Genomic DNA, 14768 nt, shown 5'->3' with positions numbered 1-14768 from the left:
TCGGTTTTTTGGTAAAATAGTCCTCAGGAATCACTCCATAAAATTCATATTTTTGATTGATTAAACATCAGAATTTGCAGTTTCAGTAAAAAATTTCACATCCAACCAGGCACAATGGCTTATCCCATTGTGCGACGCAGTAAAAAATAGTTTTAACAAACCGCAGGATCCTAAATGTGAATTTATGTCTTTGCTCGTGACAGAGACAATGAATGGATTTGACCAAAAAAAGAGAAAAAAAATACAAAAATTTGAATTTTTCAAGCAATATTTGGCAACAGTCTGTTGAGCGAGCACGCGCATTTTCGTCGGTTACCAACTCGGCTTGAGATCAGCGTTGGAAATCTCCCTTGGCGAGCCCTGACAGTCCTGCCACCTGCCCGGTCGTGCGAACAACAACCGCACATTTGCAATGGAAACGCTCTGTAGATACGTGCTTTCTCATCCTCAGACGACCCATCGAGCTTTATAGATCTTCTTTCTGGAGACGGAGTAACTCGTCGTCTTGACCTTGACGCTCCACCCACATTTGCCAAGTGGATTCCGATACCCTCTCATCACCTCCCGAACCGCTGAAATCAAATGAATCATAATAATTATAATCAAGAGAACACCTACGTCGAAGAAAAAATAGTAGGACTGTGTAGCGGAATGACATATGAGCTGTGTTTAGCGGAAGATGACCGAGTATTTAAGGAAACAAGAAGTTTCCTTGTTATAGGACCGTATTTATAATCTTTCCTAGAAAAGGTTCCATATAATTTACATTGAGATTATATACATATCAAGGGAGTCTTTAAAATAACATGAAAAGGAAAATTTTTAAGAGCATCGAGTGAAATTGAACAGCATAACTTTAGAGATAGATCATAGTGAGAAATTAAAATGATTATCCACTACCAATCATTAAGATACAAGATCTAAAAAATTAATAAAGCTACTTTGAAAATTTTAGGATAATTTCGTCTTTACCTGTGTTTGTCAAAATTAAAAAAAAATCTTCAGGAGGAGCCGTTTGAGGAGCGACTATGAACACGATGATGAGTTGGTCGTCAGAATTCGCCATAAATCATATAAATCAAGATACACCCGGATTCTTTTCATGAAATAAGTTTGTCATTTTTGAACAATCAAGTAAAGACTAACATGCAAGAGCAGATGACCAAAGTCATTGTCATTCCATAATTGATTCCCTTCACTGGAAAAGAAAAGTCTCTTTGGTCAAGAGTCCAGACTCAAGGTTTGACAAGAAATAATATTCTTGATTCAACCAATTTTTGCCTGAATTAAGAGCCAAACCTCTGAGCGGCTTTCCTTTTGATTCAAGTAAAAATCCAATTGAAAAAAAAGTATTTCCTCTTGTCAAGTTTTTTAAGAGTTTTGACTCTGGATACAAGAGACTTGTTTTCCAGTGTTCCTCACAGGAGCAAATGATGGATAAAGTGTAAGCACAGGGCCGGATTTACCTACTTACCACCCATGGGCCGCCTGTATTTTGCCGCCCCCATCTCATTCGTATTGAAACGTCAATAAAAACCATCAAGTGAACGCGCCAGCGGGAGAGGGGTGCATAAGACGCGTTTACTTGTGTTGAACACATTTTTGGGGGATGCTCTGTCAACACTACCAGCAAAAGTTAAGTTTTGTAAACCTATCTCTGTGTGGACAAGGCCCTCCATTCATAAGAAATGATCGAAAAATTTATGAAAGAACAAACATGAATGTGGTTTAACGATTTTAACTTGCGCCGCGCAGACTGCACCGTGTTTGGCGCAATGCGGGAAGTATTCACGCAGTCTTGTAGGCGCCATGCGTTTCACGCTGACCGCACTGTGTTTGGCGCAATGCGTGAAGTATTCATGCATTCTTGTAGGCACTATCCGGTTCACGCTGACCGCAGTGTGCTTGATGCAATGCGTGAAGTATTCGTGCAGTCTTCTAGGCGCTGATATGTGCTACATACCGATCGTCTGGCTTCTCCTTTTCATCTCAAGTCCTCGTCATCATTGCTCTCAGCGCCGCGCCGTTCCAGGCCAAATTGCGTGTTTGGTTGCTCTCTTAACTTGACTAATTAAAGGTGCTGTCTCTTGTATCACTGAAAGACGGCGAAATTAAAAATTACCACACTCCCAGGAAATGAGAGATTTTGTCGCCTTTTCTCGTTTGTATTTTTTTTTTTCTAAATCCGATATTTTTTTATACCTACATTTAAAAAAATTGCAAAATTTGCCGCCCTCTGGATTTGCCGCCATGGGTCGCGGCCCATGTGACCACCCCCTTAATCCGGCCCTGTGTAAGTAAGTCGTTACTTCAGGACTTCATTTTACAATAAGGAACTACTATTTTTGGCTAATCAATAAAATAACCTAGCTGCATGGGGAGCTGATGGCACATAGTGTTGTATCTAAAATGAGCAGGAAACAGTAGTTCCTATTTGCAAAAAGTCCACATAAGAGGAGTACAACAAACAGAAAAATTGACAGCAGGGTGTGCAAAACTCTCTTCTTGGAATATTTAGATACCCTTTGTGGGAGACTTTCACTACTTTTCAGAGAAAAGTTTCAATATTTTTCGAAAATGGTACTCATCTCCTCCATCTCTGCTACCGTTTTAAATTATTAGAACTTAGAAATCACCTACTGAAAGAGGATAGGAGAGGCCGTACTTCCATTGCTTACGTTTGGATTTAACACTACCGCCTCAAGCCGACAATTGGATTACATTTTGCAATAAGGAACCACAATCCCTGGTTCTTCCGTAAAAACACCTTCCTGCTTAGAGAAACCGGTGATTCATATTGACGGTGTAAGTCGGCAATCACATAACTCGGTTTGCAACGTCGCAGACTTTCTGTCATACTTTATTTTTTATACGGAAAACTACTCTACGAAAATTCTTTAAAACTGCCGAGATTTTTCTTCTCTGTGTGATGAAAATTCTGCAAAAACTCCAAGGAATGACGTTAATTTTGTTCTCCTTTAAAAAAATAGCTTAGAGGCGGAGATTTTCAGACACCACAAACGAGATATGTGATTACCGACTTACACCGTCGATATGTTGTCTCTAAAATGAGCCAGAAATAGTGGTTCCTTACTGCAAAATGTGGTCCAATTATCATCACAAGGAAGCAGCGCAACTACCAACACACTAGCGGATGAACAGGTGTATAGCGGGTGGCGTTCGCGGAAGGCTGCAGGGGCTCGTGGTACACTGGCGCATGATTAAAGGCGCGAGGTGGTTCACCCGATCATTAAAACAGAGAGAAAAAAACTCATAGAGCCGAGACGACGCACAGTAAATCGAGACAATCAGAGAGGTCGGACATGAAATTAATTACTAAAACTGCAAATTTTGGTGTTTATTTCGTCACATTTTACATTTCAAGGGGTGTTTTCGGAAGTAAATTTCACGAGGAACCCAATGAAACCAATTTTAGGGCCTCATAAATTTTGATACACGGAGTTATGAGCGTTTAAAGTTTAAAAATGTTGTCCGACCTCTCCTATTGACTCGATCCACTGTGCGACGGTGAATAAATCACCGGATGATAAATAGAACTCGCGCGTCCGTTTTTCGGACGAGATACGCGCGCAAGTGATCCAAATTCAAATCACACTAATCGCTGGTGACGTCATCTGCGTGCTGGGAAAGGAGGGGGGGGGGCTCGCCGCGCAGGGGACGGGGACGCGCCGGCGAGTAGACACCCAGACAGACATGCGAACAGGTTTGAAGTGCTGGGCGGCGCGCCGTGGGAACATGGGCGGAGGATTTTGGATGATTTTAAATTTTGCTGAAAGTAATGAAAGGAAGAGCTTCATTGTGTGTCGAATGACACCATATAAAAACGGATCATGCAAAGAAAACTTGACCTACTTTAGCCGAAGAAAGGAACCAAATGACATCAAGATCGAGCTGAGAGAAAGAGATTTGAAGTTTTATTCCATCTTGAGGATCTACGTCAGGGGTACATTTTAACCCATAATTTTCCCAATGAATATATTTTTCCCTGATTTCGAATCATCAGCAGAGGAAACTTTCGTAATCGGTAAGCTCAAAACTACTCTAAACTCATTTTCGTTCCCCAAAATATGACATGGCTTCTTTGCATTTTAAATCAGTTAAACTAAAAATACATTGTATAATCGGAGAACCTCAACAACACTCCTAATTGTCCCGATAAAATCGTCTACTCTTAAAACACACCGGTACAGAAATAGAGTCCTAAATCGATGGACATATCCATGAAGAGAAAATCTCATCAAAGCTATGTATTAAATGGCGCGCCGGTGCCGCGCCACTCCGTTCACATACACTGCAATCGTACTCGTACCGCGAAAAGTCAAGGCGCCTTCAATTTTTCGTTAACGCAACTCGGGCAGCACTCAAGCAGTTTTAGTTGCATCCGGCCGCCGTTGCGTTGCATTTGGTGCTACATGCATGTAACTTCAATCCATAGCAAATTAAACTCACTAACGCTCTACCTTCCGTCATTTGCCAGATGAAAGAACGTAACTACATTTGAACGTTGCGAAATTTCTCACAAAATCTAATGTCACTAGAATACTAATAGGCATTTCCGATTGGAAATTTCACTGATTTTTCTCGAAATCGCGGGCAAACATTCGCAAAATTAAGACCACATATCCCACATGCAAATCCTGTAAAACATTGAATTTATTGAGTCAATTTTGCATCCTTGGAGTCGCATTACGTTCTTTCAAGAGGAAAACGAGGATTTGTCTAAAATTTTGCCCCTGAAATTGCGCGCCATATGTTATATGCTATATACGCTATAAGCTAATGTCACTAGAGCACTGTTGGGCATTTCCCATTGAAATTTCACTGATTTTTCGCAAAATCGCGGTCAAACATCCGCAAAATTTAGGCCATATATCCCACGTTATATTTCTGTAAAAAATTGAATTAATCGAGTCATTTTTGCATCCCTGCGAAGTTGCGTCACGTTCTCTCAAGAAGAAAACGAGGATTTGTCTAAAATTTTGCATATTTCTGTAAAACATTGAATTAAATGAGTCAATTTTGCATCCTTGGAATCGCGTTACGTTATTTCAAGACGAAAACGAGGATTTGTGTAAAATTTTGCCCCTGAAATTGCTCGCTAGGCCACCGAGCGGCGCGGCGCGCGCTCGCGATCCTACAGCATAAGTGTGGTTACACGCATTTACATAAACTCTCGTTAGGGGTGCCAGATGGCGCCCCGACGGACCCCCCCTCCGCGGGCGCGAGCTCGAAACCCGCACGAGCCGGCAGCGCCGCCTGCACTTCACTCGAGCACAGAGTTCCAAACGTACAACTGACCTACACTAACCTACTCCTCTCGGATGTACAAAAACATCCATCGATCTTATTTAAATTTTATTCAAATGAGCGGCTCCGCTCGCCCCCGCCCCGCCCCCCCTCCCCCGGCGCGGGACCAGCTGACTCGCGCCCGGCCGCCGCGGTAATGTAGCAGCTAACTTTGACCCATAAAACTCGACATGAATAAATACATTTTTATTTTTGTTTTTATTATTTACTATTCCGCCCGCCCGCCCGCCGCCCGCTCTCGCGTGTGCATTGTGCATTACCAACGAGCCGACGCCGCGTTGCCGAGCGGCGGGAACCCCGAAAGGGAAAGTAAAGGTCCCTGACACCGCGGGAAAAGCGGCACTTTAACGTCTGAAGGTGAGCGGCGTCTCGTGTTGGCTTTTACCGTTAACTCGGGGGTCGCAGAGTGAGTCAGTTTCGCTGGCCGTGTGGGATCGTGTTTCGGTACGTAGAATCTCCTACAGGGACCCCCTCCCTGCGGGATGATTATTGAAATTGATAGACAAAGCTATAGACAAAGCCAGGAGGACAAAGGAGGCAAAAGAGATCTGGAGAGCTCCTATTGGTGGCAGCGGGTGGTTGCAATGGACAAAGGAGGTAGGTAATATAGACTAACTAACGGCAACCCACGAGAGACCTGACAGTTTTTCTATCATTTTCTCCCTTTGTCTATAGGATCCACTCGTTTCAACCAATAGGATGGCTCTATACTTCCTATATCTTCTTTGTCTATAGCTTTGTCCATCAATTTCAATAATCGGCCCGCAGGCCACCACGACCCTATATCAGTGACGGTCGCTTCACTGATTTAGTGACTACATTATTCGATATAATATCGAGCTCTTGGTTGAAACCAACTAACATGACCTCATGTGCGAATTTTTCATGGGTTAATTTCGTTGATTTATTAAATTTAGTCATTGACCGGTCATAAATCAATCAAAGACTCATTAAATACGAGAACTTTGGATTGTAAGAAAGATTTGGACGCATTCTACGACCATTGTGCAAAGGGCGCGAATCAGAAACCAAGTTCTGTGTTTGTTTACAATTGAACCAAGTGTTCCATGTGAAATTGAATGACGTAGCTACTAAATCAGTCTATTTGCGAGGGAGGTCCTCTGGCCGCTACGCAGTCCAACCCCTACAGGACGTTTCACGCTCTCTGGGACCTGCTATGTTGGACCCCTGCCCCCGTGAGTTAATCTACATGGAGCAACCTCCTCTAGAGCCGATCTCCCGTCGACAGCCGCCAAAATCACCGAAATCGGTCCAGAGCATCCTCAGAACGAACTGTAACAAAAAAAAATATTTACTACTTTAAAGGGTAAAATTTTTAAAAAAAAGTATCCTTTGGGGGTCCATTAGCTGAGAAAGATGGCATACACATGCTCCGCGGCTGAGAGCCGCGTGGTTGACGGCTCTCCAAGTTTCATATCGACGTTGAAACCCTCAAACCACGTATCTCGTTTGCGGTTAAAAAAATCTCAGCCCTTGTTTTATCTTCATGAAGGAGAACAAATCGGCGCCATTCATTTAAGCGTTTCCAAAATTTCCCTCGCACACATAGAGAAAAAAAAGGAGGTGTTTGCATTTCGGGCATCTTGGAATTTTTCATAGAGTATCTATAGCTTTGATGACGTCATTGGGTACAGCGACGTTTTTATCCTGTCGATTTTCTTGGAAATGGTGTAATTTAAGGGAAAAAGTCATTCTATAAAAATTGCTTGAAATTAAATAAAGAGTTGATTTAAGTAAAAAAATCGGACATTATGGTCCGTTTTTACAGCGTCAACATAACCCTCAACGAGCGTCTTGTTTACATTGATGACGTAGGTGGGTACAAATCCTCAAGATGCAAACACCTCCTTTTTTTTCTCTATGCCTCGCACGGAGAGGAAAAAGCACGGCAGTTTTTAAGAATTAAAGTTAAGCAGTTCTCCATTCGAAAAATAAAGTTTGACAAAAGGAGTCTATGATGTTGCAAACGGAGATACATGGTTCGGGAGTTTCATTTACTGTCGATATATTCAGAAGTTTATGCTCTTGGTACCAATTGCGAAACTCACGGCCTTTTAGCCCGTAATTCAGATGGTGTGTCCATAATTACATGTGTATTTCTTTGAGTTGGCATTCATTGAGGTCAATAAAAATCTCAAAAAGAGATTCGGATGGGAAAAAGGATGACGACTTTAGTCTTACTCTTGATTTTGAACAATCGTGCCTCTACCCTTCGTCTACCAGTGGTTTACAATACCAATTGGACTGTAAATACCCACGCCACATCTTGAGTACTCACAGGCTATACTAGTATAAAGTCTCCCTCCCTTTCCATTCTGACCACTCGAGTGAGAACTTGGAATTACATCCTCAAATTTTTTAGATTCTTTGATTCATATATTGTAGATCACGAACTTATAGTATATCATAGTGCTCTGGTGCGGTTTTTTTTTTTTTTTTTTTTTTTTTTTTTTTTTTTTTTTTTTTTTTTTTTTTTTTTTTTTTAACTGCACCTATAGATAAACCCGCTCCCCTGAATAAGAGCCCTGTTATGCCATCATTTTTTCACGAAACATTGAATTGTTAAGACTAAGCTAATTTTTAAATTACATCTGCAAACTTGAACCATTCCAGTTCTTCTCCAAAAATTTTATACTCATGTGTTCATTTTTATTGAAAGAATAAGCTGAATCAAATTTGATTGTGTAAATATTTCTGGAAGCTCACTTTGATCGATAAAAACCATATAAATTAGTCCTCAGTTTGCCGATTATTGAAATTTTAAAGCAGTATCATCTGGCATCAAAATGCGATTTATTGCGTGTTTTAGATAGGGTTGTGTCTTGTCCTATCGTATCGACATGGATTTAATAATCACAACGCTGGCAAGATTTTAAATCGTGAAATCTTGTTTGCTAGAGCCACACAAAATGATGAAATGTTCATTAATAGTGCTTCACTCCCAAGTGCCATACTCTCAAGCCAACTTTTTCAAACGCAAAGTTTCCGTCAGTCTTGACCCGGCTTTTCCAGAGTGGAATGAGAGCGGAAGTTTCTGATCTCTTGACCTGCGTCAATGTTGTCAAAGCACCTAGAAAAAAAGAAAATCCACGGCATCGACCGCTTCTGATTTGTCATGGAAAAATTTCAGTCGGTCATTTTACACTGGAAACATTTCTTCTCGAGATATTATTTTAAATTAAAGCGACGTTTCTTGTCGGAAAAATGTGTATTTTTTTTTCAAAGATCACGAACTTGAAGTAAATCATAAAGCTCTGGTGCGCGTGCGTTTTTAAAATAAAAAACTACACTCTAAGGCACACCCGCTCCCCTTAAGAGCTTGTTATACTATCATCTTTACACGACACATAGCATTGTTAGGATTGAGCTAATTTTTAAATGGCGCCTGCAAACCGTGCGGCTTTAACTTAAAGTCATTTTTTTTTTGTGAAAGAAACCTTATTTTGCTATCGTTAAGTTTGAGTCAAAACAAAAATAACAAAACAACGTTTCCTCAACTAAAAAAACTGACTTTAAGTAAAATTCGCACTGATTTAACTTTAAAAAAAAATTGTCGACAAGAGACGACGCTTTAAGTCAAAATAATATCTTGAGAAAAAAATTTATCAGTTTAAGTCACCACAGCTACACCTTCCTAAAAAAATAAAACGTAGTAAAATAAAAAAATTGTGTCAGCAAATGTTGAAATGTTTGTTTTCGCATAGCCTTTCCCCCTAAAAAGGGAAATAATCATTGATTTTTATTTGTACGCGCTTTCCGCGTTCGCGGCCAAAGACTTAAGATATGATCAGCTTTCGGCACATATCTGCGGGAAATAACCTTTACCTGTAGGTCGCGTTAGTTTGAATTTTCCGTGACAACTTCCCATTCTTATGTCCACTCCGGGCTGTTATCTTCCGACCTAAATTTCCCGAAATGAACTTTCCATGTTGGAAATATTTGGAACTGATAAAAAGACCCGGCGTTTGATTCACCCAAGTTGCGTTTTAACAAATATTCTGTTAAATTGAAATATGGAAATATGTGCCTACCATCGATCTCTCTCCACAAGGATAGAAGTCCCCATATCTCAATCTCTATTTGGTAATTTAATCGTCCAATTCAATTAAAAGAGACCTTGCCTTTCATACTGCAGGTTTCCTGGACAATGGTTTTGAGAGACTCTGTCACAGGGAAGTTGTTTTGTATCTGAAAAAAACAATAACATTGCATATTTTAAGCATTTATGGTGTATTACAAACAAATATCGATGATTGGGCATCGATGAAGCTGAGAGGAGGCCGCATTATTCTCCAGTTCAATGGAACGATACTTTTAGGGATGACTCCCTAAAGAGACGCTATGTCTGAACAGTTCATATGCTGTTCCATTTGAAAAAAGTTGATGTACGTGTGTGTCATGCTTATCCTGTATATGTTTCTTTAAGAATACATGTCGCGTGGTATACCAGTTTGAACTTCAAAGTATCTCAAATTGCACACCACTGAATCAAATGAAAAATAAGTTTTATGCCCGTGTTTAAATTCATCTGCGCTCAAAAGACAATTGTATGGAAAATAAAGATTAACGTTCGTCTCAAAACCATCTTTGAGCAGCTTTGCTTCGAAGAAAAAATAAAAGATAAAAAAATTTTCGTGTTTTTTCCATGGAACGTTGTCATCTTCATTGTAATTACTTTTGCAAATAATTTGCAACAAAAATTTGTATTCTCCTTTTTCCGGATATACTTTTCTGATGATTTTTCTGGTTTTCGGTTGAGATCCCTCTCTTTATCAAAATGTTTTTAGATCAGTGGCGTGGCGTGAATTGCGATGTATCGATTTTTCTGCCATTTATACCTATGGTAAAGAATCGATTATTAGGGAGTTCGCTGCAAACACCCTGTTTATCGATCCTTTCATATAGGTTTAAATGGTATAACAATCGATGAATCGCAAAGCACGCCAGGCCACTGTTTTAGATTAATTCTCAGTCAACAGAGAATGGTCCAAAATAAATTCCTCCCATTTTCACTATCATAGTTATACTCAGACATGGGCCCACTGGCCGGAGGGAGGGGGAGGGCTAGGGGACGATTTCCCCCTTCCAAACTGTGGCAAAAAGAGTCGCGCAGAGACCCGTTTGGCAAAACCGTGGGTTCCTTCAGGGCACTTTTTAGAAATCTCATTGGAGACTCGTAGACCCTCTTTTCATCAGTAATAGCCGGAGCCTGCCGCTAAATGATTTGAAGTCATTTTTCCCCGGTTCATGAACATCCGAATCCGGCCTGATCCTCATATTTTTCGTAAATTCCATACTTAAAGACATTGCACGCGATGACAACTCGAACGTTACTTCATAGGACGAAATTTAAAAAAAGAAATGGTTCAATTCAGACCATGTCTGCCAACTCAAAGGAAGTATGCCTTCAGGTGAGCCGCCAGTCCATCTAAAGAGCTACAATTTTGAGGAAAAACATAGTTTGGGTATGCTAGGGCTGCCAAATTTCTTCCGACAAGTATTTATCTCCAAGGAAAAGTTATAAATATTTTTCTGCGAAATTTTACAACACATAAGAGAAAATCTTTTGCAAAATGTATCGAAAAAATCAAAGGAAAGCACGCTTAAGCGTTCGACGAAATTAGATTTCCATCGGGTGAGAGCTGGCAATGTGTGGACGTTCATATGACGTTTTTCCGTCATAAAGCGGAGTGAGTCGGCTTGCATTGTGAACAGACAGAGAGAGCGTGGGACCGAGACGTACGATTCTTGAACTCGGAGGCGTGCATTGGTGTGAGTGCGGTTGAACTGTGCAGAAGTTCAGGGTCTTTCCTGTTTGGCGCCCGGGTTACTCCGACCATTTTCGAAAAATTCGGTCAGTCCACCTGCCGTCGCTCAGCGGCAAAACAACGAGCATTAATTAATCGGAAAAAGACCCATCATCTAACTTTGCCAAAAAATCCTTGGCAAAATATCGAGTGCTTAAACAGACTAGCTTTGGCGCGATGTTGAAACAGTAGGCAAAATAGACATCTTTTTGCACGAGAAATAGTGTGTGGAATAGATCATAACTCGTCACCTTCTGGACAACATATCACAAGCGCCATGCGGCGTTTAAACATTTATCGCCACCACTTCATTTCTTTACAGAGAAATTGTTCAACAATTCCAGTGAAATTTTAAGTTTTCCTCGAAAAACTATAGTTATAACGCACTTTCCTGAGAACTTTCTTGATTTTTCTTCTCTGTAAGGAGAGTGTTCTGTTTAATGTTTAGACCATAAACTTGACGTCTTCTCGTCGAAAAAATAAAATAGGAGTTAAAATGTTTGAAGCACCACAATTGAGATGCGTAGTTTCGCATTTCGACCATTGAGTTGTGTTTTATATTTTCTGCCTACTGCTGTATCCTGTATGCTGAGAACACAGGGTACAATATGAAAATATACACCCTGAATGGGTGTGGCAGAAAAGAGGACTGTGCATGTTGGATGTCGCAGAGTGCCAGGGAGCGCCATGAAAGCAGCCTCAGATATGGATCTCATGTATCTAATCTACTGAAATATATGTGTCTAAATGGGATTTGCTGAATTATAACGCACAAGGCTGTAATTTTCTCATATTTCATTCTATTTTTCACGAATTATTTCCAATATTAGAAAAATACCATACCTAAGTACAAATACACAGCGAACGCAGCGCTTCCAGCTCTTTCATACATACATAGAAACCGCTTTTAAAGCGCTCTTTGGCGCTCTGCGACTCCCAGCCGCCAAAGCCCCTATCCTCCCAGAGCTCTTCAGGGAGTTGGCACTCCCCCATTTCCTCTAAACCCCCTGTAGCCACCCCTTCACTGGGCGTCCCCTCCGTCTCCTCCCAGGAGAAACCCAATCAAGTATCTTCTTCGGCAGCCTCTCTTTCGTCATCCTGTTAACATGACCATGCCAGCTAAGCTGTTTGGTCATAATGTACTTTCATATGGAGCAATAAATTCAAAGTGCAATCTGTTTTAAATTTGCCTTCAAATTCTATTTTCTCCCTAATTACAATCATACCCTAATCGTCGCTAAGAGAGAACTTTAAAATCGAATTTCTCGCGTGAAATTTGGCGGATGTTCTCGAGGTTGACGGACTCGGCGCGTCTAAACTTCGAACACACACAACTGAGAGTTCATTAGCCATTAGGCTATGATTTGGCCCGCCCTCTCGTCTGGCGGTAATCCTTCCTCTCTTCGACTTTTATAATTTATGCCAAGAACATTGAATTAAAATTGAAGAGTGCCGCCGTCTGTCTCTCTCGCCAATTCGCGAGTGTCGCGTTACTATTAGGAGTCCCGCTACGAGAGCGTGGGCGGCCAACTGCTGAAACCTTGACACTGAAATTCAACGGCTGAATGGATATCTCAATTATTCGGGTTGCGCATCGCTGGATAAGAATGCTGCCTTACTAAGAAAAAACGTCCGTATGAGCCTTCAGGTGTTGCTAAATTTCCCTTTATAACACACGAATTTCCTGGTGAGCTTTTAAATATTTTCCTTCTAGTTTTTCAGATAATTTTGATCGGAATTTCACCTGAAGTTCCAGAACATTTAAAGGAAAATTATTCATAACTTACCTCAGAATAAACGTTTTATCAAATAAAATTTGGCAACTTTCGAGTGATTATACGGCATTCCTCCTTAGCACGGCAGAATGTGAAAATTAATTTCAAAGAAAGTTAACACAAAACAACACCAACCTGGGTGAAATATATTGTTGACAAGAACAGACCTGGAAGGTGGTATTTACGCACACGTCATCGATTTTGGTAATAAAAGCACCAAATTTTTCACACGAATGTTGTGTGTCAAACACTCGAATTTTCATACGGCGTTCTTTCTTAGCACGGCAGTATACTAATCCAATAAAATTTTCAGTTTTTGTTTCCATCGTCGGCCGCTTCGCGTTCGGTGGGAGACGGTTCGAAGACGACGTCACATACGACTCAGGAAATCTTAATTATATGTAGTATCCGCCCGAATTCGGATCGCCCTTCCAGTGGTGCCGCTTTCGGGATTATTGAGAACCCTTATGAATTGTGCTTTCTGTGGGTTTTGAAAAATGGGTGCGCAATGCTTTTATTACCTCTAGAGTAAAATTTTAAGCCGGAACCCTTCGGAACTCCAGTTTCGTGTAAAGTAAGAAGTGCTCTCTGCCTTCAGGTCGACATCACTTTCATACTGAAAAAAAGTATGGTTGGAGGTACAATAATATCAGTATGGTAATCACTGGCAGACTCTATGGTAGCAAATACCGTACCTCTAACAAAAGTAGGGCACATGCCATCAGATGTCTGGCTCTCTTTACCCTGTACAGTATCACTGTGTGAAAAATTAAATCGACTCATGATGGAAGTTACCATATTTCTGGTAAAAGCTACCATACTCTTTCTCAAGTGTAGCATTCTTTATCCGGTCAAAAATGAGTAACTACCGCTACTTGCAACTGATGGCCGAATCCGTAGTCGTTTCTTACTGCTCCTTTCTCTGGGAGACCCCATTTGATTTAAATTGTACTTGAGGGAGTTAATAATAATTAAATAAAAAGATTTTTAATTATTCCCTTCTTTGTATATCTTTTAAATTGAAATTTATCTACAGCATACTTTGCGTTGCTGATTAAGATATTGATCTGATTACTGGCACAATCTAGCAACTGTAACATAATCCCGCTACGACGATTCACACTCCGGACTCCGGGTTCCCACGCGCTTTCCGCGGAAATGAAGTCGTATCAGATCGAGACCTCAGCACAGCGGCCAACGTTTCATTCTCGAGCAATCATTGATTTCAATGCATTTTAATGACAAATTATCACCTCCTCGAAATATGACTGACGCCTTCCTGGAAGCAATCCCATAATAATTCCAAACGACCGATTCGCGACAGAACATTACTTGCGGAACAGATTCCTCGATAATAGATTGTTTTGGTAGTTAAACCGTCTTTGCAGCATTCGATGATACTGCGTCAAATGCGCGCCAAATGCACCTAAGAAATCGGTCATGGCGTCTAAAAAATGAAGGCTCTGCGCCAACCTGGCCCCTATAAAATTACCCCACCCCCACCCACCCAAAAAAAATCCAAATTTTTTAGTGATTTTTCGAAATTTCCCCCAAGTTACAGCTACTAGTTCTGTAACGAAAACATTTTTCGTCCAACTTTTCACTAAATGCGCTGTGATAAGTAGGCAAAAAGTGAATTTGGCACCTAAAAAATCTTAAATGGCCCCTAAAAATCGAGCTTAATGCGCCCCATGGCTCCTGAAACTCAAATGTGAGTTTCGAACACTGCCCCAGAGTGAGTCTGTACTGAGCACCAACCTATACCATAAGTTACCTGCTTTTCTGCAGACCGGGTAAAGCTTGGAAACTGGACTTTTTACAGCTCCAGCCAGCGATG

The sequence above is a fragment of the Bemisia tabaci genome, chromosome 7 (assembly GCF_918797505.1).
Source record: "Bemisia tabaci chromosome 7, PGI_BMITA_v3".
Lineage (NCBI taxonomy): Eukaryota > Metazoa > Arthropoda > Insecta > Hemiptera > Aleyrodidae > Bemisia > Bemisia tabaci.
The sequence above is the reverse complement of the archived record's forward strand: the minus strand, read 5'-3'. Positions refer to the sequence as shown.